At 38.7% G+C, this 27,114-nt stretch overlaps 1 protein-coding gene across 3 annotated transcripts in view; it reads left to right on the top strand.

The window, feature by feature from the left end:
• The first annotated feature begins 462 nt into the window (after positions 1 to 462).
• Positions 463 to 27,114, top strand: part of galnt1 (UDP-N-acetyl-alpha-D-galactosamine:polypeptide N-acetylgalactosaminyltransferase 1) — a 113,084-nt gene continuing 86,432 nt past the window's right edge. For 2 of the 3 annotated variants that reach the window (XM_026924208.3, XM_026924206.3), the window contains exon 1: positions 463 to 1,013. The gene's annotated coding sequence lies outside the window, so the exon portion shown is untranslated. The remainder of the gene's footprint in view (positions 1,014 to 27,114) is intronic. The other variant, XM_034298034.2, reaches the window with a different exon arrangement.

The raw sequence follows: 27,114 nt of genomic DNA, 5'->3' as shown, positions 1-27,114 counted from the left end.
GAGGAAGAAATCATGAGAGGAAACAGACTCAAAAGGGAACATCTTCTGGATGTATACACCAGATAGTGGGATGATATATGATTACAGCAGCAATTCTTAGGTACACAGCCACAGTATCCAATGAAAACAATGTGATTATTATTTGTTCAAGTACTGAATGTGAGTGTAACTGGCCTCCAAGGCTGGTTATAAGGCTAAATAATATTTTTTTTAAAAGTGTCCAGACAGTCAGAATTAATAGATTTGATAGAGATTTTTAGTAGGATTTTTTTGTTTGTTTTTTGAATGACAGTGAAATACACAGATTTACAAACACGCAGTTTGATTGGCTGCGCTCTCCGGTATGTCGCCCCGCTATTGGCTGTGCTCTTTGGGGGCGGTGCAGCATCTCAGTCGAGGTTCGCTGCATCTTTCTGCTTAGGACGTAACCGTTATGTGCGATTTTTTCTTCCGGGTTGCGTAGGTGGGCGGGGACGAGGTTTCCTCCGGCTCCTCCTCTTCCAGCAGGCAGCGGCTCTTCAGCTCGAGCTGAATCCGAGTAACGCGCACTGCAACCCGGCTCGTTTATCTCACAATTCCCGCTGAGAGGACTGAGAGCGCGGTGAGAATTTGCACGTCGCCATTTTCCGCACTCGACTATTCACGGAGGGTGGTTAATTTTGCGCGGAAATCTTTCTGTAACTCATTAATTTTAGGGTCTCGCGTTTTTTCCCCCCCAAAGAACCAGAGCCCCACATCTTCACCGGGACAGAACAAGGCTAACGGCCCTGAACGGCTTTTTCTCCCCGGCTCAGGCTGCTGGAAACGCGGCGTTTTAAATGAACACACACGCCGAGTGATAACGGAAACAGCGGGCCGGTTCTTCTAGTTTTCCTGGCGAAGTGAAGGACATTTTGGTCGGCAGCACCGCTATCACGAGGGAGGCTAGGGGCGAAAATGCCACTTTGTCAACATCTGTAAGCTTTGTGCCAAGAAAACGTCCACTGCTTAGTGCTAAGCCTTCCCATTTAAAGGTAACTAACAGCTTTTCTAGAAATATTACTGTATTACACACCAGTTTGCTTGTTTATGGTGATTTTTCCACGCGAGTGCTGAGGAACTTCCTTCACTAAACCACTTCACTCTTCAATAATCAACACAAAATAAGCTTCCTGAGCTTTCCAGTTTCTCCTTGTGAACTCTTAGCTCTGATATCTGACGTTCAGTGACATTTAGTTTAGCTCTAATGGGTGGTAAATAGTCCATAAGGTTATGAGGATGTGGTAAGTTGAATGTGTTATCAGTGTTTAACCATGTGATGTCAGTTAAAGAGCTTCCTGTTACTTCCTAAATAGCCTTAAGAGATTGTACATCACTAAAGACACAACATGTCCATCCAGGATTTTCCTTTCAGAAGACTGTCTCAGGACTGCAGGGTGCCGGTTAGAGTTTCCTCATTAAAAAAAGATCTCGAATGCGTGATGTAGTGAACGCAGCAGTGACATCAGAAAACCTGGCATCAGATTTATGACATCATCACGGTTGCACTGCGAGCTGAGCTGCTCAGTAAGTTGTCAGTCAGGCTCACGGGATGTGACAGCTGCTGCCACGACTCTGGATTTGATTACACTCGAAGCTCGACGGTTTTGAAGATTCGGTACGGTGCTTGATGATTGATTGATCGTGCAGACGGAAGATGCTGTTGCAGCTCAGTAATCACTCGCATGGCCATTAGGAGATTAGAGAGTGCGCTCGGCTGTCTGGACGACGCCAGCCACGATCTGATCTGCACAAATCCAGATTTCATATGAGTAAAAGGTTTAATATTAGTAAAAAGAGTGAGTGAGTGAGTGAGTGAGGCTTCTATTATTTATATTTTTGTTCTTTAGTAATGTAGGCTGTTCATGTGTTCATTTACTTCACTCATCCAACACTTAGAGGAAGAAAAAGAAACATCTTCTTATTAGAGGTGTAGTGATCGGATGATTTGGATTGGTGCATTGATTTTATTTACAGTGGAATGAATAAAATGAATTGAGACAACAAGCTTATTATCAATTGTTTATAAGATGGATTATTATTGTTAGCAAAAATGTGCAGACAACCGGTGTAATTAAGATACCAATTCAACTTTATTGTCATTGTGCAGAGCCAATGAAATGCAGTTTTTTCACAAATCCCAGCTTGCTAGGAAGCTGGGGTCAGAGCGCAGGGTCAGCCATGATACAGCACCCCTGGAGCAGATGTGGTTAAGGGCTTTGCTCAAGCGCCCAAACGCAGCAGCTACTTGACAGCGCTGGGGCTTGAACCCCCAACCTTCTGCTCAGTAACCCAGAGCCTTAACCGTTCAGCCACTGCAGCCAGCTAATACACATCATTCCTATTTTAAAACTGATGTGTAAATCGGCTTGCAAGCTGATTCATCCATCCATTCATCCATTAGTCTTTACATCATCCTTCGCAAATTAACGTTAAGCCTACCCCGGATTCAGAACAGGCTGTATATCGATCTAAATCTAACACTACTGTATCAGATGGAGTTGTAGCAGATACACTGGTATTGTCAGATAGCAAATCGAATCGAAATTGTATCGTATTGTATGGACGCTTGAGGTTTACACCCCTGACAGTCGCACAAGAAAACATTTCATTTGATATGCTTGTTTAAACTCAACAGACAGCAGTTGGTTCATGTATAAACGCTAATCTAATCTTTAAACGCTAACCTTCTGCTTGTTGGTAGGAGCTAATTTTATTAGGCATGATAATTAGCTTAAAGAGATGCTAGCCTGTATTTCCAGAATCGCATGGAAACAGTGACTAAACTGAGTGCAAAATCTGGTATATAACTCTAATGCTAGAACAACATGGTCATTTACTATACATTCATCTGATGCTAGAACAACATGGCCATTTACTATATGTTCATCTGATGCTAGAACAACATGGTCATTTACTATACGTTCATCTGATGCTAGCACAACATGGTCATTTACTATTTGTTCACGCTTGCAAGTGACATTAAATTGAGACTTTCTCACTCCTACGCAAATTAGGTACGACACAGTAATGAGAGAAATCCAAACATTTGGCTTTGGAGTGATTCCTCGGGTGAGTCCTGTGATGCGTGTGGTCCGACTTTTCTTCAGTTCCCCACTCACAGCTTGACCTCCTACCTGCAATTCCTATTTAAGCGAGAGAGGCTACATGTTACTCAACTGCTCGCTTATTTCCCATAGTGTCTATTAGGGCAAACAATTAGCTCAGCTCAGCATATTTACGTTAGTTAGCGCTCGTTATTTGGTTTTCTGGCGAGGCATAAGATGGGATGGGGCCAAGCATATGTGTGCTGTATGAGGATGCTTTCAAACATTGCGTGTGTTTTGTTGAGGGAATTGAGTCGTAAAGTATGACATGGGTGCAAATGAGGCATCGGAGCAGACGTCTCTTTTTAAAAGTTTAAACATGCCACCAGTGTAATAAACAAATCCTCAAGGGTGAAGCGTTTCACAAAACCGCTGTTCTGAAGTCAATCATATTCCACAAAAAAGGGGCCTAAAAACACTCCCTGCTGCTTGCTGTAACACCAGGAGTCTGCTGATGGAGATCTTTAAATATTATTCCTGTGTGTGTGTGTGTGTGTGTGTGTGTGTGTGTGTTGAGCTGTGAATAGCAGAATAACTTAGTAAGTGTGTGCTCTGAGGATGTGTACGTAATGAAATGACTAAATACAGCATATCTGCAGTTCTCCAAAACTGTTAGTGTATGCATTGTGTGCACATTTTTAGTTATCTCAGTGTGTATGTATAAACTCTTTGTGTGCATTTGAGTTTTTTTTTTTTTTTTTTTTTTTTTTTTTGAATACGCTGTGTGTGAGGTCTTGCATGTCTGTGGTTTTTTGCGAGTGGCCGTGGAACAATAGCGCCATTCTGCGATTCAGCTATGGCCGAGCAGGCGCGGGGACGGACACACACACGGCAGATGGAAAGGATCGAGTTCCTACCGGCACCTGGCTTCCCCGAACAGACCAGCTCACTTTTCCCGGGCACGCCGTTAGAGAAAGAGGGACGAACCAAATTCCACGTCTATCAGAACAGCCAGGATCGAGTTCTCTCAGGGGTCGCGGAGTTAACCAGAGAGATGTGAGAGCGAGCGGCTGTAAGTCGAGGATTGGCATCTGAAAGCGACTTCTGTAACAGATTTGACAAAGTCATGCATTATCAGCTCATTTTGTGAAGAACGGTCCCGATGCTGAGGATAAGATAGGACAGATCTTGAAATATCGCATCTTCATCCTTTTGCAGTGTGACACAAGAACCGAAGCATAAATGAGCTTGTGAGCGGTGCAGTGAAGCAAAAAAAAAAAAAATTCTGTGTATGCTAATTGAGGCGAGTTGTCCATGAAATCAGCAAAAGTGTTTTTGAGGTTTACATTCCTTTGAAAAATTTGTGCTGACGTCTGGCTTGGCATACACTTCGGCGCTTCAGAATTTTTTTCCTTTGAAACTTTGAAGCTGTAAAGGTAATTACTTAAATCGGAAGTAACCACTGTGTTAACTGTCGTCTTTTGCTGATCACAGCTCTCTCTGGAAGCTGCACTTCAAACATCTCGCTTCCGCCACTGAGCGGAAGTCACATCGGTGTGGTTACAAATCTTTGGTCACTGTAGGTAAGAATTGCAATGTCAGACAGCGTGTAACTATTTCTGAATGAGGAAGAAGCATGACTAAAAGGAAAAAGCAGACCAAATTAGGGGATGATGTCTCTCAGGTATTTTAGTCACGTTTAGTCAGACTACTGTTTGAGCATTGATGTTGTTCTGAGAAAGGAGACAGAGCGTGCTGTGGATACACACACGATCGAGAGAAAAAGACAAGTAGGCCTCGCTGCACAACCAAAAGTCCGAGAGGTGGAGTCAGACCTGATCCAGCTCCTCCTACCTGCGAGGAGGTAGGAGGTCGAAAGTCCAGGGGGTGGAGATGGGAGATGCCGCAGTGTGTTTCAGGCTGGATAAGCGTGTTGTGTCGTGCTGTAGAGCGGCTCAGGGGTTAGGGGTTAGAGTTAGGGTTATAGAGGGAGTTGGATCAGGTCCAGCTCCAACCCCTGGAATTTTTTTGATCCTGCAGTGAGGTCTGTCTCAAAAATGAAGCGAAATCTTCAGATCCTCACTCACGCTTGCTTTAATTCCTATTTGCAGTTCCCGGGTAAGCGATCGCTACCTGAAAATAATCCACAACAGAGTGGAAATTGATTATTTTTACATAACAGCATGTACTGAAGTGGTTTATTTACATATAATGTTGTGAAAACCCAAAAAATTTATAACGCTTCTGCTATAACAGCTATAAACAACGGTTCTCTCACCGGCCTGTCTTTTTTTCCCTCTTTCTCTTGAAGGTAATATGACAAACATTGATAGGAGAAAAAAAATGCTAAATAAATATTTCCTCAAAGAAAACCTATTATGATGTAATTCATATTGGAAGGAGCACATTAATATAAACGTGGGATTTGAATGATAGCCGAATTCCACTACTGCGCGAGCTGCCGTTATAGAAAATAAATCACTTTCTGACCAGTCAGATTTGAGAATTCAGCAGTGCTATGGTGTAAAAAATGGTAAACAATATTTTGTTCAATGAATAAGGAGATATTTTGGTGTATAAATATAAGTGTAAGTGCAAGTAGTAATGCATGTGTGTTAAGCTGTAAGAAGGTATTAAGTGCAATAACTGTTGTTGTTTGACTGAAAAGTCTCGTTTCCGTGGAGATAAAGGGGTATTCACCGTGGCTGACATTTCAGAGCTCTCTCTTCAGACCCGAGACTCCTTTCTGTAATGGAAACATTGACAAACATCTTCCTCCACAATCTCTGCTCTGCGCCTGCTGCTCTGTAATTAAATTAAAGCTCATTAGTGTTGATTTGATCTCCAACATGTTGCTCAGTGTTGCACATGATCCATCATCTGCCGAGATATTATTATTTATTATTGTTATTAATCTGGTTCTTTACATTGAGGCTTAAAAAATTAGCGGTAATAATTACCAAAATGTTTAAATATGGTTTCATTTCACAAGCTTTATAAACAATTGCTTAATGTACGTCACAGAGTACAGTATTATTATATTGCATTTAAAAGAAATGAAACGTTTTTACATCAGATTTTAAATTCTTCAGTGGTGTCATTTGTAGTCATTTGTATTTATTTATTTATTTATTTATTTTTAATCAATGTGTCAGCTGAGCATGTACAACATTTTAACTCGCATTGACCAACTCGGAAGTGGTGTTTAGTTTGTTCTGCTTATAGAGAAAATATTACAGTAACCTGTGGAAGTGATGGTTGGAACTCATGGAAGTGATCGATGAGAACTGCTTGCTGTATGACTTTTCCCCTGAGAGCTATCATGTCCGGGATCTCAAGAAGAAACGTTTCACTTTTCCGCAAGCTACACTGCATGATTTACTGTATATTGAGTAGACTAATCATACAGCTGTATACTCCCCAGCCAAATGTTCTATGCCGCTACTTGGTAGGGGTGGGTGACATGAGAAAAATATCTTTATATCAGATGTTGTGATATAAAAGTTTGCTAACCAACTGCCAGAAAAAAACAGTAGTGTCACATTAAGAAAAAAGTTAAATTTTTTTTTTATGTCTACAAAAATAAATGACTTTAAACTGAAACAGATAAAAAATAAATTCTAATAATTTTTCTAATAATAAATAATAAAAGAAAATTCAGTTCAAAAATCAACTAATTCAAAAGCACCTGCTCCTAATCACAGTCTGTAATTGCAGCTGTTTTCACTGTTCCTACTTCTGATGATGCTCCCATGCAGAAAAAAATAAAATCCGCACAGAATGCTGACACAATGCATATAAAGTAGTTAATCACTGGAACTTTTTAACATTTCCGTGTTACGCATGTGGCAGTGTAAGTAGCAGTCTTTCATATCTTGCACTGAGATAGTGAACAATGGCAGCAAACACAGCTGGTTATCACCAAATGTACAAATCATTTAAGTAAACATTCACACTTGAGCTTTCAGTCATTTTCCACTGATGTACCTGTGAGAAAGAAATGGCCTTGTGCTTTTAGTTGGGATGAGGGTGAACATTTTTAGATTTTCGGATTGCAGCACATATGTCTAGCCAGTATTTCAAATAATCTGACAACTCGAAAACCTTAACTAGCTATATTAGCTGTGAGCTTAGCAAGCCATCTGACAAATCTTGTTAGCGTAGCGGAGCTGCCAAGAGTTGTCTTCCAAGGATAGCTGGCTAATACTAACCAAGCAGGGGCAAAGCAGGTGCAATCTGTGCAGCTCATGGGGTATTTCTGCTCAAACAGCAGAAGAAACAGGTTTTGCTCAGTAAGAAAAAAAATTAGAGGGAACGTTGCCTGAGGTATTTCAGAAAAGTGTATTGTGACGACATTTATCACAATATTAATATTTTCTTGTCATATTTGTTGACCCTAACATTTGGTGTACTATTTTCAGATATAGTTTAGTAAGATAATATGTGGTTTATATAAGAGTAATATTTATTGGAGCCACAGAGTATTTTATTCCTGAACTTTCCACTTTTTTTATTTGAGTTATTGATGTTTGGATGAAACTCATTCAGTTAAAGTTACCAATCTAACTGGCTGATAACTATAATGGCTTTGATAAGAAATCGTCATGCTATCGCACGATCTGCCCTGATATAACTAACTACTTAACTGATGCTAGCTAGCAGATTATACACACTGCCTGTTATCGAACTTTTATGCCTTCTGTTAATCAAACATAATTATGACTATTGTTTAACACATAAAAGACAAAGCCTGTAAATGTTCTTTGGGAGTTCAAGAATCGGGCTTTGCTAACCGGATTTCATCAACTTCCTTTCTGCATCTCGTCAGACGCTCCAGCTGAGACACAGCCTCGCCTTTTCTTCTCATTCCCTCCTTTTCCTCCTCCTCCTCCACCTCCTCCTCCTCCTCCTCCTCCTCTGCATCTTGCTCTCAGGAGAGCCTCAGTCATATTAACTGAAAAATAATTGAGCCTTCAAGTGTAGAGGAGCTAAATACTGAATGCTAATTATCTGATCAGTGGCACTTGAGACATGGATCTAAACGTGCAGTGCGTGATAGGTAGTCATCTGAAAACACAAAAGAATAACAATGAAGTGAAACATGCGCTTTCAGCACACAGGCTCGGTATCTAACAGCATAACTATCCTTGTAGATTAGTGACTTGGAATTAGGAAAGATTGACAAGTTCACGAAGTCATTCGTGTATATAAAGACGACATGAAGTAATGATTTCTGTGTGTAAACACAGAGGTACTTTATTAGCTACAGTTTATTAGCTGCGCCTTCCTTGTATTTCCACATATTTTATCAGGGTAACTTGTCATTGTATTAGAGCTGTTATGGTCTGAAACTTTCACGGTGTTAATCGACCATTTAAAAACACACAAGGTGATTGAAGAAAACTTTTATTATGAAATTTTTGTACAAAATTTTCTTTGCACATCCTTGTAAATATGTATAACAAAACCCAAAAGGAAAGAAAGAGCTCAAATCCCCTAATTGTTCTTCCTTTCTAATTTTTGAATTGAACTTTCCTTAAAATCTCTTGCACTGTCCGTATTTATCACATTGTCGTTATAAGCTGGAAGAGAGAGTGGCTGTGAGGGGGGGAATCTAACTAGCATGACAGTGTGCAGCACTGTTTAGCCAGAAATAGATATAGTTTAGTTAGTTCCGGTCAGGACTTGCCTTGTTCTTCTGTCCAGCATGTACGATAAAGTTACGAACATGCTAGGAGTGGCAGAAGAGGTAGCAATGTAACGTGTTTACAGCAGAAGCGGATGACACAGCCAAATGGTTTTCAGTGCACGCAGAGTCCCCTGTGCAGAGAAATGGAGGGTGCTGTAGTATAATTTAGGGCGAGTCCAGAGGGAGGGAGTTGTGAATTTTTTGGGGAGTTGAAGCCTGACACAAAAGGGATGAGAACCGCTGGAGTAGGAAACTTGATTGTGTGAAAGAATGAACAGGTAGACGGTAATAGATGGAAATGCACTTTAAGCAGTACTTTGAAAAAAGTGTGTGGTGAGGTATACACCATGACTAATTTTCACACATAACAACCCTACCATTAGGTATACAGTAACTACAGCGTCCCGGTATAACTACAGGTATACAGTAACTACAGCGTACCGGTATAACTACAGCGTACCGGCATAACTACAGGTATACAGTAACTACAGCGTACCGGCATAACTACAGGTGTACAGTAACTACAGCGTACCGGCATAACTACAGGTGTACAGTAACTACAGCGTACCGGCATAACTACAGGTATACAGTAACTACAGCGTGCCGGCATAACTACAGGTATACAGTAACTACAGCGTACCGGTATAACTACAGCGTACCGGCATAACTACAGGTATACAGTAACTACAGCGTACCGGCATAACTACAGGTATACAGTAACTACAGCGTACCGGTATAACTACAGGTATACAGTAACTACAGCGTACCGGCATAACTACAGGTATACAGTAACTACAGCGTACCGGCATAACTACAGGTATACAGTTACTACAGCGTGCCGGTATAACTACAGGTATACAGTAACTACAGCGTACCGGCATAACTACAGGTATACAGTTACTACAGCGTACCGGCATAACTACAGGTATACAGTTACTACAGCGTGCCGGTATAACTACAGGTATACAGTAACTACAGCGTACCGGCATAACTACAGCGTACCGGCATAACTACAGGTATACAGTAACTACAGCGTACCGCTATAACTATAGGTATACAGTAACTACAGCGTACTGGTATAACTACAGGTATACAGTAACTACAGCGTACCGGTATAACTACAGGTATACAGTAACTACAGCGTACTGGTATAACTACAGGTATACAGTAACTACAGCGTACCGCTATAACTATAGGTATACAGTAACTACAGGTATACAGTAACTACAGAGTACCGGTATAACTACAGCGTCCCGGTATAACCACAGGTATACAGTAACTACAGCGTACCGGCATAACCATAGGTATACAGTAACTACAGCGTACCGGCATAACCACAGGTATACAGTAACTACAGCGTACCGGCATAACTATAGGTATACAGTAACTACAGCGTACCGGCATAACTATAGGTATACAGTAACTACAGCGTACCGGCATAACTACAGGTATACAGTAACTGCAGCGTACCGGCATAACTACAGGCATACAGTAACTATAGGTATACAGTAACTACAGCGTACCGGTATAACTACAGGTATACAGTAACTACAGCGTACCGGCATAACTACAGGTATACAGTAACTACAGGTATACAGTAACTAGAGCGTACGGGTATAACTACAGGTATACAGTAACTACAGGTATACAGTAACTAGAGCGTACGGGTATAACTACAGGTATACAGTAACTACAGGTATACAGCAACTACAGCGTACCGGTATAACTACAGGCATACAGTAACTTTGATCGTAAGTCAGGGTGTAAACTGTACGTTGTTTCTAAGCCCGGTTGTTTCTAGCACGGTGTAGAATTTGTAGAAGTTGCACCACAGACTACCACATATATACAGTACTGTGTAAAAGTCTTAGGCACCCTATATTTTTTTTTTTTTTAGTGAAAACTTTGTTAGATTTTTATTTTATGACTTCAACATTATCGAGTCAGTACAAAAACCATTTTAGATTCCCTAACATTAGTTTTCCAGCACAAAATTAAATGTTACAGAAGAATGTATGTCAGTAAAGAAAGCTGCATATTACATAAAAGACCACTTTTCAGACAAAAAAAACATAATGAAGGCTGCTGGGTTTTGCTGCAAAAATTAGAAGCAAGTGTGACAGTCAAAGTCTCCAGAAGAACTGTGGCTGCTTCTGCAAGATGCTCAATAAAACTTACCAGTTAACTTCGTTAGAAAACTGCATGCATTGTACCTGAGACTACTAATTCTTTTTTTTAAGCAAAGGATCGTCACACCAAATATTGACTTTGTTTCATTTATTACTGTTTACTGCTTTTTATAGTATTTTTTTTTAAATGTAGAAACATTTAATTTCATTATTTTTGAAGGCATCTTTGCTTTACAGCATTTCTTTGCATGTGCCTAAGACTTGTGCACAGTACTGTACATCGTAACTAATAATGCACAAAGTGAACATAGATAAAAAAAAAAAAATGAGTGACTACTTTCACCATCACCAGCTAATCAGAAACAGTATCTAACAAACACCGGAAAGTGTTTAGCTTTTGTCTGAGTGTAGCATTTACTCCAAGCAAGGTTTGTCTTTAACTATGATCGTTTGCATTATAGGGATGTAATCACGTATGGATATTAATAGATACAAATACAGATATGAATACATTATTTCCACATCTTTAAAAAAAATCATTTAAAAGGAGTTTAAAGAATCATTAAACTATGCAACACAGCTGCACCATGAAGCATGAGAGCACTGTATCCACAGCCATGTGAGTGCACATAAACACACACAGAGCAATTTCCATATTCAAATAACAGCGTACATAGGACTATTTTACATACTGCACCATATTTACATACACATACAGAATTTGTTATGCAGTGAGAAAAATGGCTTGTTTTCCGATTCAGCAATAGCACTGAAGTCACACTCATGACTTCTTAGCTATGTTACATCATCAATGGTGATTTTAATTATTATCTGAAAACGATTAACCACATTATATGCTAATTTTCTGCTTTTGTGTCAAATAAGACCCTGTTCACACTTTCAATGCGTCTTGATTATGTCTACGTAGAGTTTATTTACAGAAAACTGAAAGTGTAGATCCATTCCAAAAGCTGACCGAAACTAACTTTGGAAAGATCAGAATCTTTCAAAAACAGTAGGAGGATCTTAGCTGTCAGTCAAACAAGGGGGCGGGTAGTAAACAGCAAGGGCTGATTTATGAACGCACACGTTTTATTTTAGTCCTTTTAATTAAAATGGTGCTTCACTTTGACTGATCAGGACGTCGCTGTTTTTGCTGTGCCTGAGAAACATTATACAGAGTCACATCCTCTAATGAAAAACATTTATTTGCAGGCATGATCTGACACTTTCGAACTTTTCTCAGAGCTTGATTAAAGCTAAACGCTTGTCTGACTCCCAGCTTGTCGCTTATTACGAATTAAACTTAGAGCAACCTAATTTTAAAACGTAGCAAGTCCCTAAACACCGATTCTGTATAAACAGCTCCATTACACTGACTTAAAAGGGAAAAGTGGCTCCAATCGACCAAATGTTTTAATGAATGAGTAGCGGAGATAAACACTGCATCGTTTCATTTTCTATATTCAGCTGTCAGTTTGAAAACATGTAAAACGCATTAATAAAATTAAATGATGGAGCATTGTTTCTGCTACTCATTCAATAAGATATTTAAAAGAAATAACTCTTCCACTTCTCTAAGAGAAATGTAGTTATATTGATTGTCTCTCCTGTCCAATCATAGTGGAGATGGGAGGGAATTTCAGAAGCTTTGGGTGTGTAAAGTGTCTTTGTTGAACTGCTGTGCTTTGCCCCTCTGAAATGCCTTCCCGAAACAAATTTGTTAGCGAAGCAGGACATGTTGGCCGATGCTGTTGGTCGATGCTATTGGCCAAATTTGAGAAGCGTGTTATTTTAATCTTTTACTACACAGTTCAGATTCTACATGCGTATAGCTCACCAAGAGCACTGACAGTTTGGGAAACATTTTGCCAGAAGACATTTCCTTGTTATTTTTGCCTTTTTTAATAATGCAGAGAACTCAACCCCTTGTGTGACTCCTCACTGAATGAAAGTGAATGGCTGTGGAATTTCAGATGTTGAGATCAGTGTAAAATGTACCATTAGGTTGAGCTTACTTGTCACTCCTCCTGCTGCTCCACTCACATCACTTTACCTTCACGCTTCACTGTAAATGAACAGGAGACGAACAGTCAACACTTTCTGTGTGAAAAGCTCCTAATGCATACAAAATCAGTTTTTAAAAAAAAAAAAAAAATTCAGTTAAAAAAACAGTCAAAAGGGCCAAATAAATTTACTCAAGGCCTGGCTTGAAGGGCTGATTGAATTGCCTTGCTCTACACCATCCATCAGTGGAAAGGGACCATCATGGCTGCACCACTGAGAAGATATTTTTGGACCATTTTCATTATTTGGACCATTTTCGACTGGACAGTTGAAGATTAGAACAAGACCAGGCAATGTTTTCCTGTGCCCACTGTAACTTCATATTCCTGTTCTTGGCTAACAGGAGTGGAACCTAATGTGGTCTTCTGCTGTTGTAGTCCGTCTGCCTCAAGGTTTGGTGCATTCTGAGATGCTTTTCTGCTCACCACAGTTGTAAAGAGTGGTTATTTTAGTTACCCGTCAGCTGAAACCAGTTAGCTCAAACCAGTCTCTCATCAACAAGGCGTTTTCATCCACAGACCTACCACTCTGCGTAAACTCTAGAGACTGGTGTGTGTGAAAATCCGAGGAGATCGGCTGTTTCTGAAATACTCAAACCAGCCAGTCTGGTGCCAGAAACCTGTCAGAGTCACTGAAATCTCGTTTCCCCCTCATTCGGATGTTTCATGTCAGCATTAACTGAAGCTCGTGACCTGATGGCTGCTGGCTGATTTAAAAAATTGCAAGAATAAACAGGGGTACAGGTGTTCCTAATAAAGTGCCCAGTCAGGGCATATATATATATACAGTATATATATCTGTGTGTGTGTTTTTGTGTCTGATAAATCTAAAGCATCACAAACAACTTGTTGGCAAACACGCAGCTCATTAAAATATGTAAAGTGTGTGTCTAATGTGAGGAAACCGTGCTGAGAGTTTGACATTGCTGCATATTTTATCTATGAGCTATTACTCTGCATCTGCTTTATAGCCCCTTGTGAGTTTCAGCATACTTTGTGCATGCGTTTGTGCGTATATCAGAGACAGAGATGAGAGGATCTACAGCACTCCTAGAGTTCTCTTGTTACCGGTAGAGCTCCTTCTAAATGGGTCATCGTTAGCCAAGAGGGAACAGAGCCAGCCTTGTCAAAGGAAACAGCCCAGCCACTAACAGCCCGTGTAACACAAAACCACTAGCTAACAGGCTAACACCTGAGCCCTGCAATCCAGGAGCATCATGGGTATAACGGTTATCCATTTCTAATGAATTCATTCAGAAGTTTCTAACCCCTGCTTTGCATGCAGCAGTCAGGATTAGACTGTGTTAGTCAGCAGAATAGGGTTTTAAAGGTCAAATAACAGCTGTACCATTGTTTTAGGGCTGTGAGGCCAATGATGATAAAATACAGACATTAGGTTGTAATTAAACATCCTTTAAAAGATGAGAATAACACTGCACTACTCTTCGAATGTGTGTTAACTGAGCATTAGCATTTTTCTACCAGATAGAACAAAAATTGCCAAATCTTACATCCAGTGGCTTTAAAGTAAAGGCTTGAATGTAGGTAATGAAAAACAAGACATTGTAATTTTGGTCAAAATTCAATTTTTTATTATGTTTGGCCGGGTTTCAGAATAAAGATGGGTGCATAGTTTTCCCAGAATGCCACAGATTTTGTTAACCACCCTCACATAAAACGCAGTTTAAATTAGACATAGAAAGCAGAAAATCAATTTAGATTTCTAACTGTTTTGTTAGGACTACGCTCCGCTAACACTCATGCTGATCCAGTTACACTGACTGCTGAGTAGATTGCCTGTTCACACAAGCATGTGTTTATCACACCAGGTATCTCTGTTTGTACCACAATGCTGCTCCATTATGAACCATGTCGAATCATTCACAGGGACTTGTATATTGAAAAAGCTGTAACCACTGATATGGTGAAGCTTTTTGTAAGGACACATTTATTTCAAATTTTTGGAAGAGATTAAATCATTCCTTTAAGGTTTTCCGCCACACGACAGTCTTCAGGACAAAGGTCTTTCTTTGTAACATGACAAACGTTACGGTTTGAAAGTTTCATTGTATGATTAAAAAAAATGTTGTTCATTTATTGATTGTAATGCAAATTATAGCAAGACGCTAGTAGTCCCATACATGAACATAACTGAACTTTTCCATATTGGGTGATATGATATATTAATATCACATTTATTGTACTTAGCATAGATTAATTGATTAAGAGAATCTGCTGATGAGCTGTGCTGGTCGATAAACTTCATTTGGTCTTAAATAGCCTAGGTTATATGAACATATTTAAAAAATTCTTAAATAAACTACTGTGCACTTCTTTAGCCTTATCCGGACAGGATTAAATTTACATGGTTGTGGCGTAATTTCCTATTTTACAGATGCTCCTCTCTGACTTTATTCCCATCCGGATTGGCCACGTCCTCCTCTGAGAAAATTACAGGTCAAATTACCTACTGTTTTTCTCCAAACTCAGCGCTCGTCTTATAATTTTAGTCCGGATACACATGTCTGTGATTTTCTATACAGATGTCGCCTTGTGTTGGGAAGAAAAGATGTTTTTTTTTATCTTTATGCTGCTACTTGCCATATTTACTCTTGCAGCACGAGTATCATTGCCCCTCCCCCAGATATTAAACACTTCCTGAGTCACTTAACGATAAAAAATGGATGCTTCTCATATACTTTGTGATTATCGTTGTATTGTATTTTCATATTGTTGCTGGAACTTTGGTTTGCCCCAATCTGAGATTAGCCAGCGCCTCTTCTTTACTCCAGTGCCTCTTTAACCGCTTGGACACCATGTTGTGAATGGAATGTGATCATATGACCACGTGCCAAACATCCAGGTTCGTGGGAAAAACCATCCTGCTAGAAACTTGCTCCTCCTGTGATAATTTTATTGCAGTCCGGATGCAATCACTAAGGAGACATGTAAAAAAATTATTACATACATCCCAGTGATAAACTAATCCAAACCGAATAGGGCTTATGACGCTTAAACAGTATCTTTAATATACAGTCGAGTAACCATAGCATGCAGAGCAGTGTCAGCGAGTGTGGTCATTAAAAACGAGTGCAAGATGCCATGAATTTCGCACACACAAAGATGTTCTCGGGCGTGGAGCAGCAAAGCGAGCTTGCAGAGAAACTGTCACCTGAGAGAGCACTTCAGTTCTGCGAGCACTGAGCACTGAGACACACACGAGTCATGTGAATTAAAGTAATTCATTTGTTATGTCTGTTTTGTTAGCATTCTGAGCATTTGTGTTTAAACAATTTCAACTGAAACGGCATGTTTTGGTATGGGATTTTCTTTTAATATACACTTGTGTATTTACGTGTATCCTTTTGTGTAAAGGAAATCTTAGAATTCTGAACAAGGACTGAAAAGCATGGTAGATCACTTCAATTTCTCTCCTTGGCCACCCTTTATAGAAGTGTATTCAGTGTTATCAGTAACATAGCAATATGTGAAATGCAATGCTGTTGCTAATGTAAACAGTAATAAAAATCCTGACAAAGTCACAGTGTTGTGCTCACAGTGCTTAAGTGTTATCTCTGAGTGGCAAGCACAAGTTAATGGCTAAAAAAGCTTATCGAGTCATAGAGCTAGCTCTGCACACCTTAATGTGTCACATGACTTTTGAATTAGGGATTAAAAATTAACAGGAAGAACAACATAGCAAGGACATATTGACATTGATGTAAAGCAGCAGTTTTACAAAGCACTGCTGGTGGTGGTCAACCTCACCGCAGAACTCAGCTGGGTAGTGACGTGAAAATTTCGAGATTTTTAAAGTGTAGCACTTTTTAGATGTGGAAGTTGCTCTTAACAGTAATGTTTCAGTGAAATATTTCAGGTTATAGTAGTAAACTTGCTGTATGGAAGTTAAAGGTACACATCTTCACATAAGCAGCTAGGTGAACGGTTTGAACGTGACCATTTCCAATATCAGGTGTCGTACTGCAATACACAATTAAACGCATTGAATGCTCTTGCTTAAGGTAAGCTTCCACTCTTTTTCTCTTTTTATTATATGTTCCGCAGTGGCAGAATTCTGGAAAACAGCCAGAAATGACAATTAATTAGGTTTTGACCACAGTCAAAGTTAGCATCTTGATGGATTTCTACCAATATGACATGGAAAAGTTTTTATATAGGTTTCTTTCTAGTTATTTTTTAGGTTACAGGCAATGTCACACTTTGTCATGCAGGTTGTTGGTTAGTTACATGCTGAAGCACAACAAACATAAGCCTAATCAATTCACTTTGTAATCAGATAGCTGTTGTCAAAACCACTACTCTACTGCGACGTCACATCATCAAAACAAAGAAGAGTGCTTACATACCCTGTACAGACGACAGAGGGCAAAGTTTTAACATGTTAAATGAAATAATAAATAAATAAAAGAAGAGATTGAGCGGAAGCGAGTGAGCAGAACTGACTGAATGAGAGAATGAGAGATTATTTACTCACCAGCGTTAGTGTGAACAGAGGTCAGTGGAGTGAAGAGACGATGATGACAGACGGAGATGACAATGATGATGACAGCGATGACAGTGAAGAGACAGCAATTTTATAAATAAATAAATAAATCGATGAGGTTATAATTGCAGAGCTAAGTGGTGCATCTTTCAGTGGAACTGGATTTAACATCTCTTAATGTAATTTTCTCAGAGATGCTAGAACTTCACATTTTAAAATGCTAGAACTTTACTTGTGGTTGAGAAACATGTAAAAAAGAGAACATATTTCAGTTTCAAATGTCAAAATATTTCCTCAGTGATGCACGTAAAAGCTACTTGAACATTAACATCCCCTCTTTGAGAATCTTTAACCGGATAAACCTGAGAGAGTGAGGTGCGAGTCAGTTCCACAGGCTGGTTTGGATTTAAAATGCATTTTAACTTTAAGGTCTATACGAACACGGCACGGATTTTTCGACATGGAGGCTCATTTAAAAAGGTTCAGGTCAGTCAGAAAACTCTCCAGAATTTCTCCTTGCTGGCGTTTTGATCATAACGTTCATCTGATAAAAGATTTGTGTTTAGTTTTATATCACCATAGCGGCCGACAGTTTGGCTCCACTGGCAGGCGGAACATTTAGCAATTGATTCGTTGTGTGTGTGTTACAAGGGGAGTTTTAGAACAAGGATATAACTTCCATATTATGTAAAATTTGCTGGTTTTTTTTTTTTTTGGGACTTCTATATCAGATATTCACGGAACAACCTCTAATCCTTAACGGTTATATTTAATACCACATCTTTCAATTAGCATTATCTTTGCTGCTCATTGGAGCTCTAGTTTTTAATCCAGACTTTTTTTTTTTTTTTTTTTTTTTTTGCTTTTTGCAGTTCATGCAAAATTTGACTGTGAAAGTAAAAAGAGCCCCGTGTCCTCGTCCTGATGATGGAGCAATATTTACAGACTCACAGACTCAGCAGTAGAGACATCTGCTACATGAGGGATTTTAGTTCCGTCAGGGCACTGGACCTTTCTCAATGAATAACTATTCCAGCAGATTCCCTTACCACTCGTATTTCTGTATTTTATTTTACGATGTAGATTGTAAAGATTTAACATCAGCATATGCTAGCAGGAATTATCACTTAAAAGTACGCCAAAAGAGCAGACTCTTTCTACAATTAAAACTGACTGATTTAGAACCGATGTAGAAGGTGTTTAGAACTTTACTATAATAACTGACAGCGCCTGGAAGCCCCGCCCCTTCCCCCATCCCCCATCTCGCATGCGAGCGGCGCTCTCGCTTTGTGTCAAAGGTAAATAGAGAATGTTTTGGGTTCGCTAATATGAAATATAGTCTATTACTGTATGTTTGACTTGGCTAATATCAGACAAGTATGTATTCATTGGTTAAGTGTATGTATTAGGGATGTCACCGAAAATGATCAAACACGACAATTTCTGTTTTCATCCAAAAGCAAAAACTTTGGACAAAGATTTTGATCTAAAACAATTAAATATGCCTACAACAAAGTGTCAAATCTAACCCTACAAATAATGTTAATGGCGAAGATAATTAGAACGTGATTAAATATGCTTTTTTCTCCTGCATCAGTTAGCATCCAAATGGGTTTGAACATCAGACCAACAGAGAAAAATGTCAGCCATGTGGACATTAGACAGTAAATTTGTAAAAGGATTGTATCAAAAGTGTACTGTTATGTTTTTTTAAAAAAAATATTTACTGTGCATTGCTGTTGAATCACCTAAAAATCCACCATCATACTTGTCACTGCCAGCAAGCAGTTCCTGACTACACATCTGGTAATAACGTTAATCTTTTTCCTGCCTTTTTCTCGGTTCTGGGCAATTAAATGATTTATCACAATTTTTTTTTCTAATTGTAAATCGCAAGTAGCCAAAAATCTATATCGTACAAGCCTAAATTGCACTGAACAACATTATCTGGACTTTTAAGGTATTGTATGATATTGAAGTACACAGGTGTCATAGCCTAAATTTCTCATTCTGTTCCACTCAAGTGTGTGAATGAAATTATGGTCCTGTCCACGTGTGTATGGCTGATTTGAATAAATTTGCGATCTGGCCTCACAAATGTTTTCTGAGAACACACACATTGTGTTTTTGCGTGTGTTACGAATGTGCTTGGACGTTTATAACGGCTGTTGACCAGGCTGTTAATTTGTGGTCTGTAATTTCTTATTTGATAACGTGTTTGTAATTTAATTTCGCTTTGTTTTATTATTACACCTTAACCTTAAGCAGTAGTTCTACCTCATCGTCACTCCTCACAGATGAATCCTCATTTTTGTCGGTTTTTGTGTTAGAACTTTTCCCCGTGTTGGTGTTTTTCTGCATTTCCACTCAATACACAGCTCTTAAGGTCACTCTTGAGGTGTCTGACATAACATTTTATGAAGTACTATCACTAGGCTGGAGTATTAATAGGAGTGTTTTCATTTTTGAAAGCATTATGTGGCTGGGGAATTTTTTTTGGTTATAAACTGTGTTTTAGGAAATATCCGTATGTGGTCAAGGCCTCTGTGTGATAATGTTGTTCTACAATTCCTTATGTTTTTTTTTTTTTTTTTTTTTCCCTTTTATACGCGCTCAATGTTGGCCGACAGTTTATTCTCCTCTCAGGAGATGCAGTCTCTCAGTTTCTTCTCTGTTTTTTAGTGTGTTTGTGTCTAGCTCATGTAGAGTTGGCAGATGCTCATGTGTCTTACACACTGCTGTGTTGTGGGTAGGTGTCATGCTGAAGTGTTTGCGCATGCTGTGATCCTGATTGATTTTGTTTTCTTTCTCTTTCGCTCCATCATGTTCTCGCTCTCCCGCTCTGTTTTTGCTGCTGTGTAATGCAGGGTGTTTCCCCATATATAAATATATGAAAGAAGAAAAAAGTCGCACTTTATTGCTTGTGTGTAAATGTATCAAATACACCATCTGTACGATCATTATTATCAAAGTTAAAGATAAATACAAAAGTGACTTAAAAAAAAAAACGACAAGCGACTTGCCAGCTGCTAGAGTGAAGGTTATATTCCTCTTATCGCACAATAATCAGTCTGCCTATCAGTCTGGGAGGGTGAAGGCTTACATATGCCAGCTATTTGGAGTAGAGAGCTCAAACTGCCCTCTTTCGTATACATAACCAAAACAGAAAGGCCATATTTCCCCAGCGTCTCTGTAATCAACGAGAGAGAAAGGCCTGAGATCCTTCCCACTTAATAGAGATGAACAGAGAAGCCAAAAACCCTTCCTAAGTAAAATTACTGTTATTATGTAAAAGTAACAGTTAAAAGGAGTCTTTCAAAGAACTACGTGAGTAAACCAGTCCCATGTTATGATCGCCTGAAGACCTGGGCAGCATCTGAAAAGTGTGTTGTCTACGTTACCATGACAACAGAAAGTAGCTAGCAGATAAACAATTGTATAAAATAATAGTCTAATATCTAATAATCATATAAAAGCAGCAATAATAGTATCAGTAATCGTATAAACGTGTATCTATACACTAGGCTTACATTGTAATGTATAGTATACATGAAATAGCACAACAGTCGTGAAGACAGGTTACTATTGGTGGATAAAATCATAAGAATTTAAGGTTCTAGAGATTTATTGGCTTTGATGGATAAAACTCAGGGTAAGTGTTATTTATTCCACTCAGTTGGATGCTATCATTGATGATAAGATGAAACTTTATAGAGTATTTACTTTATACCACAGCGCAGATGAATGCTCGAATCTGATTGGTCAGAAGGTGTGCATTATTTTTCTATAACAGCACAAACAGCAGTTCCGGCTATAACACGAACGAGAGGTTAATATTAACGCGCTCGTTCGAATACCTCGCGATTTCTATAGTAACAGCTCATAGACAGCGCAGAAGCGCCACATAATCTAAGACTAATAATAAACGGCTTTAAAACATGTCGTTTAACAAAGTAAAACTTATCATTGTTGATGTGGAGATGTTTTTTTTTTTAAGGAGATATTGTTTAATATTTATGGAAGGAAGTGCTTTGTAACAAAGTTTACCAGCTCAGGAAAGTCTTCAGGAGTTCAGAGTTCAGAGTTCATGCTTTTCGGTTTCTTGGTAAAATGACAAGCTGCGTATTTTTTGTGTGTGAGATAGATAGATAGAGAGAGAGAGAGAGAGAGAGACAGAGAGGTTGGTGAGGGAACGTCTGTTTACCACAGCTATAGTGTAGGTCAAAACAGGAATTAACTTGTCTCTCGGACTTTCCACAACATTAAATCTGGCTATAAACCACTAAAATGCATTCATTAATAAAGTAAACATTGTAATTATTGGCAAATGGCTGCGGTATAAGCAGAACAACACACTCCAGGCCTTGCTGTTCTACAGAGATAATAATAAAATACAGAGATTTATAACTATATCCACTGATGAAATTGTTGTTTGAGTGAAAAAACTGTCCTGTCGGTCTGGTGCTGCTTTTTATTTATTTGACTTCTTTAGCCTGTGCTAAATCTTGTACAGTGTTGCTCTACCTCCTACTGTAAGCTGACCTAGATTTATCCTCTTAATACATGTTTGTAGACTTGACAAATAGAGCGCTGGTTCTCCATTTATATGCTAATGGAAGGCTACAGTCAGTTGTAATATATTCCCAATCCACACGTCCAGACAATCCAACTGCTGCCCAGTCTGATAGCTAGTATAATATTATATAATATTATATGTTATATGATATTATACTATCATGAGAAATAAACAGTTTCAGCCCACGTGTGACTGGTGAAGATTGTTGGAGCGATAAGGTGCTCATGTAGAAAATGTTCGTTTATTTTCTCTTACTAATATATTATATCTGAATATTTTATATCTAGTATACCAATATACTATATCTGAGATGTGCACGGGTATTCAAATACCCAGTTGAGAAAATTATGTGACAAAGAAAAGCCACATCTAGAAAGATGCAGAGAGCAGCACTTTTGTGGTCTACTAGCTAGACATGCAAAACAGGACAACAAAATTTCGAGAGCAGGTGGTTTTTACTTTGGTGCACGCAATCAGATATGTATCTTACAGGACAAAAGAGCAGTACACGACACACGCTGACTTGAGGAAGTACTGTTGCTGGAGTAATCACTTACTTTTTCATGTCTACAAGTTCTGAGCTAGCTAGTCGAGCTCACTCAGCTTGATAGCGGCTTACATGTTTCCGCAGCTGTGAAATGCCGAAATCTCCACAGGGTTTGGCTCAAATCGTTTCTGGATCATTATCCAATGAAGCATTTAAAACTGAAGGGCCAGCGATGCTAATCTGTCTCCACTGTCTGCTGACTAAGCATTTGGCACCTGACGTGTAGACTTTTGGCAGGAAACAGCGTTATTTTTGATGAGGTCTCGAAATTGAATTCTTTAAAATTTGCACTTACTGTCTTTTAATTGGCTTACAGGTTTTTTTTTTCTGCATAAATGCATCATTATTATGTAACAGTGATCAAAAATAAATGTTTGAATGAAATTTTCGGTGGCCATCCTAACAAATAAATAAATAAACGTGGATATATACTATACACATATCTAATGTTAGCTGACGCTGAAGATACACTGATAGAGTTTATTTTACTTTAAAGAGCTCCAAACATTCTTCACTAGCGAGAGCCTGTGAGATTGGGGGAAGGGGGCGTGGCCTCCAGGCGGCGTCAGTAAATATCGGAGAGTTCAAAACACCTATGCGAATCATTCAGATTAATATGTCGATTGGCTCGTCTTCTGTTTCATTGGGGAGAAAATGATTGCTTTATTGCCATATTTTCGAGCAGTAGCACATACTAGCGTACTCTGAAGTTAAATTGCGGAGCTCCTGTGTGTAATGCGTAATAATATAGCCAAAGTAAATGTCACTGGACATTGTGGAAGTGTGATGTTATGTAGGGATGATACAGTCTTTATATCGCACAAGTCTAGAGCACACTGAGAGAAGGAATGTGTACAGAATGGCAGGAACGTGTTTGTGTGTGAGGTAGAGCTGTGCGATATGGCCAGAAATGTGGATATCGATAATTATCACAATATAGAATTTCATAAGACGGTCACGCTTTTTAAAGAATATCCTTCTAAATAATGCGGACTGAATAAACCAAACGTTTATTAATGTTTAAAATATTGAAATATTTATTATCAGTATACACAATATCCTTCTTTCTCCACTGTGCTTAGTGGCGTCAAATAGGTCTTTAGCCGTCAAATAGGTTGCACCACCTTGCCACCTTCGATGTGGGGAAAAAAAAAAAAAAAAAACCTCCAGCCCCTAAATTCAAAAATGTTTTAAATTCTAACATTTTTCCTGCTGTTAAACCATTTTCCTGCTTCTATGGATTTATTATTGCATTCTTTCACAACATGCAGAATTATAGCTGAATGATGAATTGACATTGTGTGGATTATTGAATAGAAAAAGCACAGGCTGATCCTGTTTTATTTTTAATTAAAAACTTCTAATTAAAAAAGAATATATCATATTTATAAATTGGAATATACTGTACAGGATAGACTGATAAGGCTGTTTATTTATTTAGATTTTAAAACTGTAAATGGCCGTATTGATAGAATGTACATGATCATATTTATGAATTCGAAAATAAATCTAATGATCTAATAATTTTAATCTTCAGCCTGAAATCTTTGAGAATGAATGGGATATTATCAGCCTGATTAAACTAATTAATATATAATGTATATATGTATAAAATGTATAAATAGTGTTTGCTGACTTTTTAGCCAACCTGGCTACTTACTGGTCTACACAATATAGCTAGCTTGATAGTGCTCCTGTTGGCCTAATTAGCCTAAGAGCCTAATTATGTTATGGCTAATTTTTAAGGCCGTAATATTATGGCTGATATTCAAGACCGTATCCCATCTCCCATTTAGACCTACGTCGACAGTCCCTTGTATTGAGGAAGACCAATAAAAAAAAAAATTTTTTTTTTTTTCAGTCTCTGTAACCAGGGCAGCGATGACCCACACAGCATGTGCCCATCATTCTCTGTCTGATTTCGAGCTTCTCCGCTATGTATCTATACAGCATTACAATCCTGAATTGCGTTTTGGGCTTAACTGCATTTCGACATGCGTTAGATATCCGACCCGGAAACCATGCGGGCCTTTCTCTTTAACAGTGTCATTAAGAGCAGATGACCTACCTTCATGTTCACTTTCACTCTCAGGCCACCCTCTACTCGCCTTCTTTCCTCAGCTTGCTCCTCTTGTTGTTTACATGCTATTCCCTCAAGTATGTGTGCAGTTTAGCAGCTGGATGATTGGCTGTTGTGCCAGCTTTGCACCAAACCTAAGTGCTTTGTAATAACTTGTTAACTTCAACAAAATATACTTCATGTTTAAACTATAATGAATTTCCTGGTTGCACAGTTGCACTATTTGCCCATGTAGTACACAGTTATAGAAGGGATTTATTTATAATTGGACTATCCAATAGCATCCAGATGAGGATGGGTTCCCTTTTGAGTCTGGTTCCTCTCAAGGTTTCTTCCTCACGTCGTCTCAGGGAGTTTTTCCTTGCCACCGTCGCCTCTGGCATGCTCATTAGGGATAAATTCATAAATCTAAAATTTATATCCTGAATGTAGATATTTTTGTCAAGCTGCTTTGTGACAATGTCCATTGTTAAAAGCGCTATACAAATAAAATTGAATTGTAATCAGGCTGCATCCGTTGGCTATTTCGGCAAGTTGGACGGATAGAAATGAATAGAAACATAGAAACGAATAGAAAAATAGAAACAAAAGTCTATCAGATTTGAATACACTCAGCTCAACATCATTATGAATGAAAAGTTTATCACAATGCTAGTCGATATCGTTTAAGCACTCGTGTGAGGATGAGTGTGTTTTCTGTCATAGGTGTACATGTAGGTTTGAATAAAGCGCCGCAGACGTGCACACACTCACGCGATTACTGAAATGACTGTGGCTCTGCAGTAACTGGTGCAGAAAAGGTTAAAGTAACAGAGCTGGCTTTGATCATTCAGGTGTTCTGTGTCTGTGTGTTTGTCATGTACAGTTTGGTTTTGACTCAGAACTGCTGCGAGTGTGTGAATACATGTTCCTGTTCTATATTATTAGCCTTTAGAGCTGTTTAGGCTTGTCCACTGAGATCAGTTTATCTCTTTTGCTCCTTTTTTTTTTGTATGGAATGAAGGTCACGGTCAAATGTTTTCATGCCTCGTAAAAACAGGTTGAGCTTGTAAATAGGGTAGGACTTGTAAAGAGATCTTCAGTAAAAGATGTTGAGCTTGCGGAGTGATAAATTTGTTTATAGCATCCACGTCACAGCACTATTCCTGCAGCATTAACACGTTTTGTCATCCCACCTGGTTCTCTCCAGGACAATTCATCTCGTAAATGAAAGTGTTAGCTTTCAGCGATCGCTTCAATGTTGGGAATTAATTCTCTCAGAACGTTTATTCCCTGATAGAACAGTCAGTCTTGGCATAGTGTTCTTATTCGATAGTCAAAGCATGGTTATTAAAAAAAAAAAAAAAAAAAACGTAGAAGTGAAAATGTGGTACTGACTTGGTGTGTGTATTAAGGGGAGATCTGTCAACAGTACATGACCCTTCCTGGGAATTATCCATCCAGCCATCCATTTTCCATACCTCCTTTTTGACCTCCTTATCCTAGCGCCTATCCCAGGGGCACAGTCACACACACATTCTCACACTACAGACAATTTGGAAATGCCATTCAGCCTACAACGCATGTGTTTGGACTGGGGGAGGAAAGCAGAGTACCTGGAGGAAACCCCCGAAGCACAGGGAGAGCGTGCAAACCCCGTGCACACACACAGGGCGGAGGTGGGATTCAAACCCCCAACCCCGGAGGTGTGAGACAAACGTGCTAACCACTACCCACTACTTATACTTTCACATTCAAATTTTTTTAATACATGTAAATAATAGTTATAGATTTTAGTTTCTTTCTAATTTCACTTTTTTAAAAAAAACTTTTATTTATTATTTTTTTTAGAAAATAATGTTATAATTAAATATTAAATGAAAATTAATTACTTTCTGTAAAATATCAAACCCTGTTTTACACAACACTACTGTACTGCTGGGAAATTGTTAGCAAACATATATATTGTGATACTTATTGTGTATCATAGACATTTCTTTGAGAATCACATTATGATTTTTTTTAATCATAATGTGATTATCTTATCGCACCCCCCATCTTACAAATTCAGCATCATCAGTTTGTGATTATTACTTTACAAGACCGTTTTTTTTTTTCTTATTCTTATTTTCTTATCTTAAAGAATCTGCAGTAACTACTGTAAATTATTCCGGTAGTAAATTACAATAAAACCAAAATGAAAACATGTGTTGTGAGATTGAGGGAATTCTGGGTTTTAAGGAACACTGACTGTTCCGTGGAGTTTGACGTTCAACTAGTTCCAAGATTTTGACCCTGATTTGATTCCAAACGAATCAATTCCAATTGATTACCGATTTCATACTTCTGTCTTTTGTAGTAATTTAGCTTTCCTGAGATGGCCATGGCTGTATATATATATTTCATTATATATATATACATTTCATTATGCGCTCGTCATATATCATTTACACACAACTTTTTTTCTCTTGTGTCTTTT

Source organism: Pangasianodon hypophthalmus, chromosome 22 (assembly GCF_027358585.1).
Source record: "Pangasianodon hypophthalmus isolate fPanHyp1 chromosome 22, fPanHyp1.pri, whole genome shotgun sequence".
Lineage (NCBI taxonomy): Eukaryota > Metazoa > Chordata > Actinopteri > Siluriformes > Pangasiidae > Pangasianodon > Pangasianodon hypophthalmus.
This window is presented reverse-complemented; position numbering and strand designations above follow the sequence as displayed.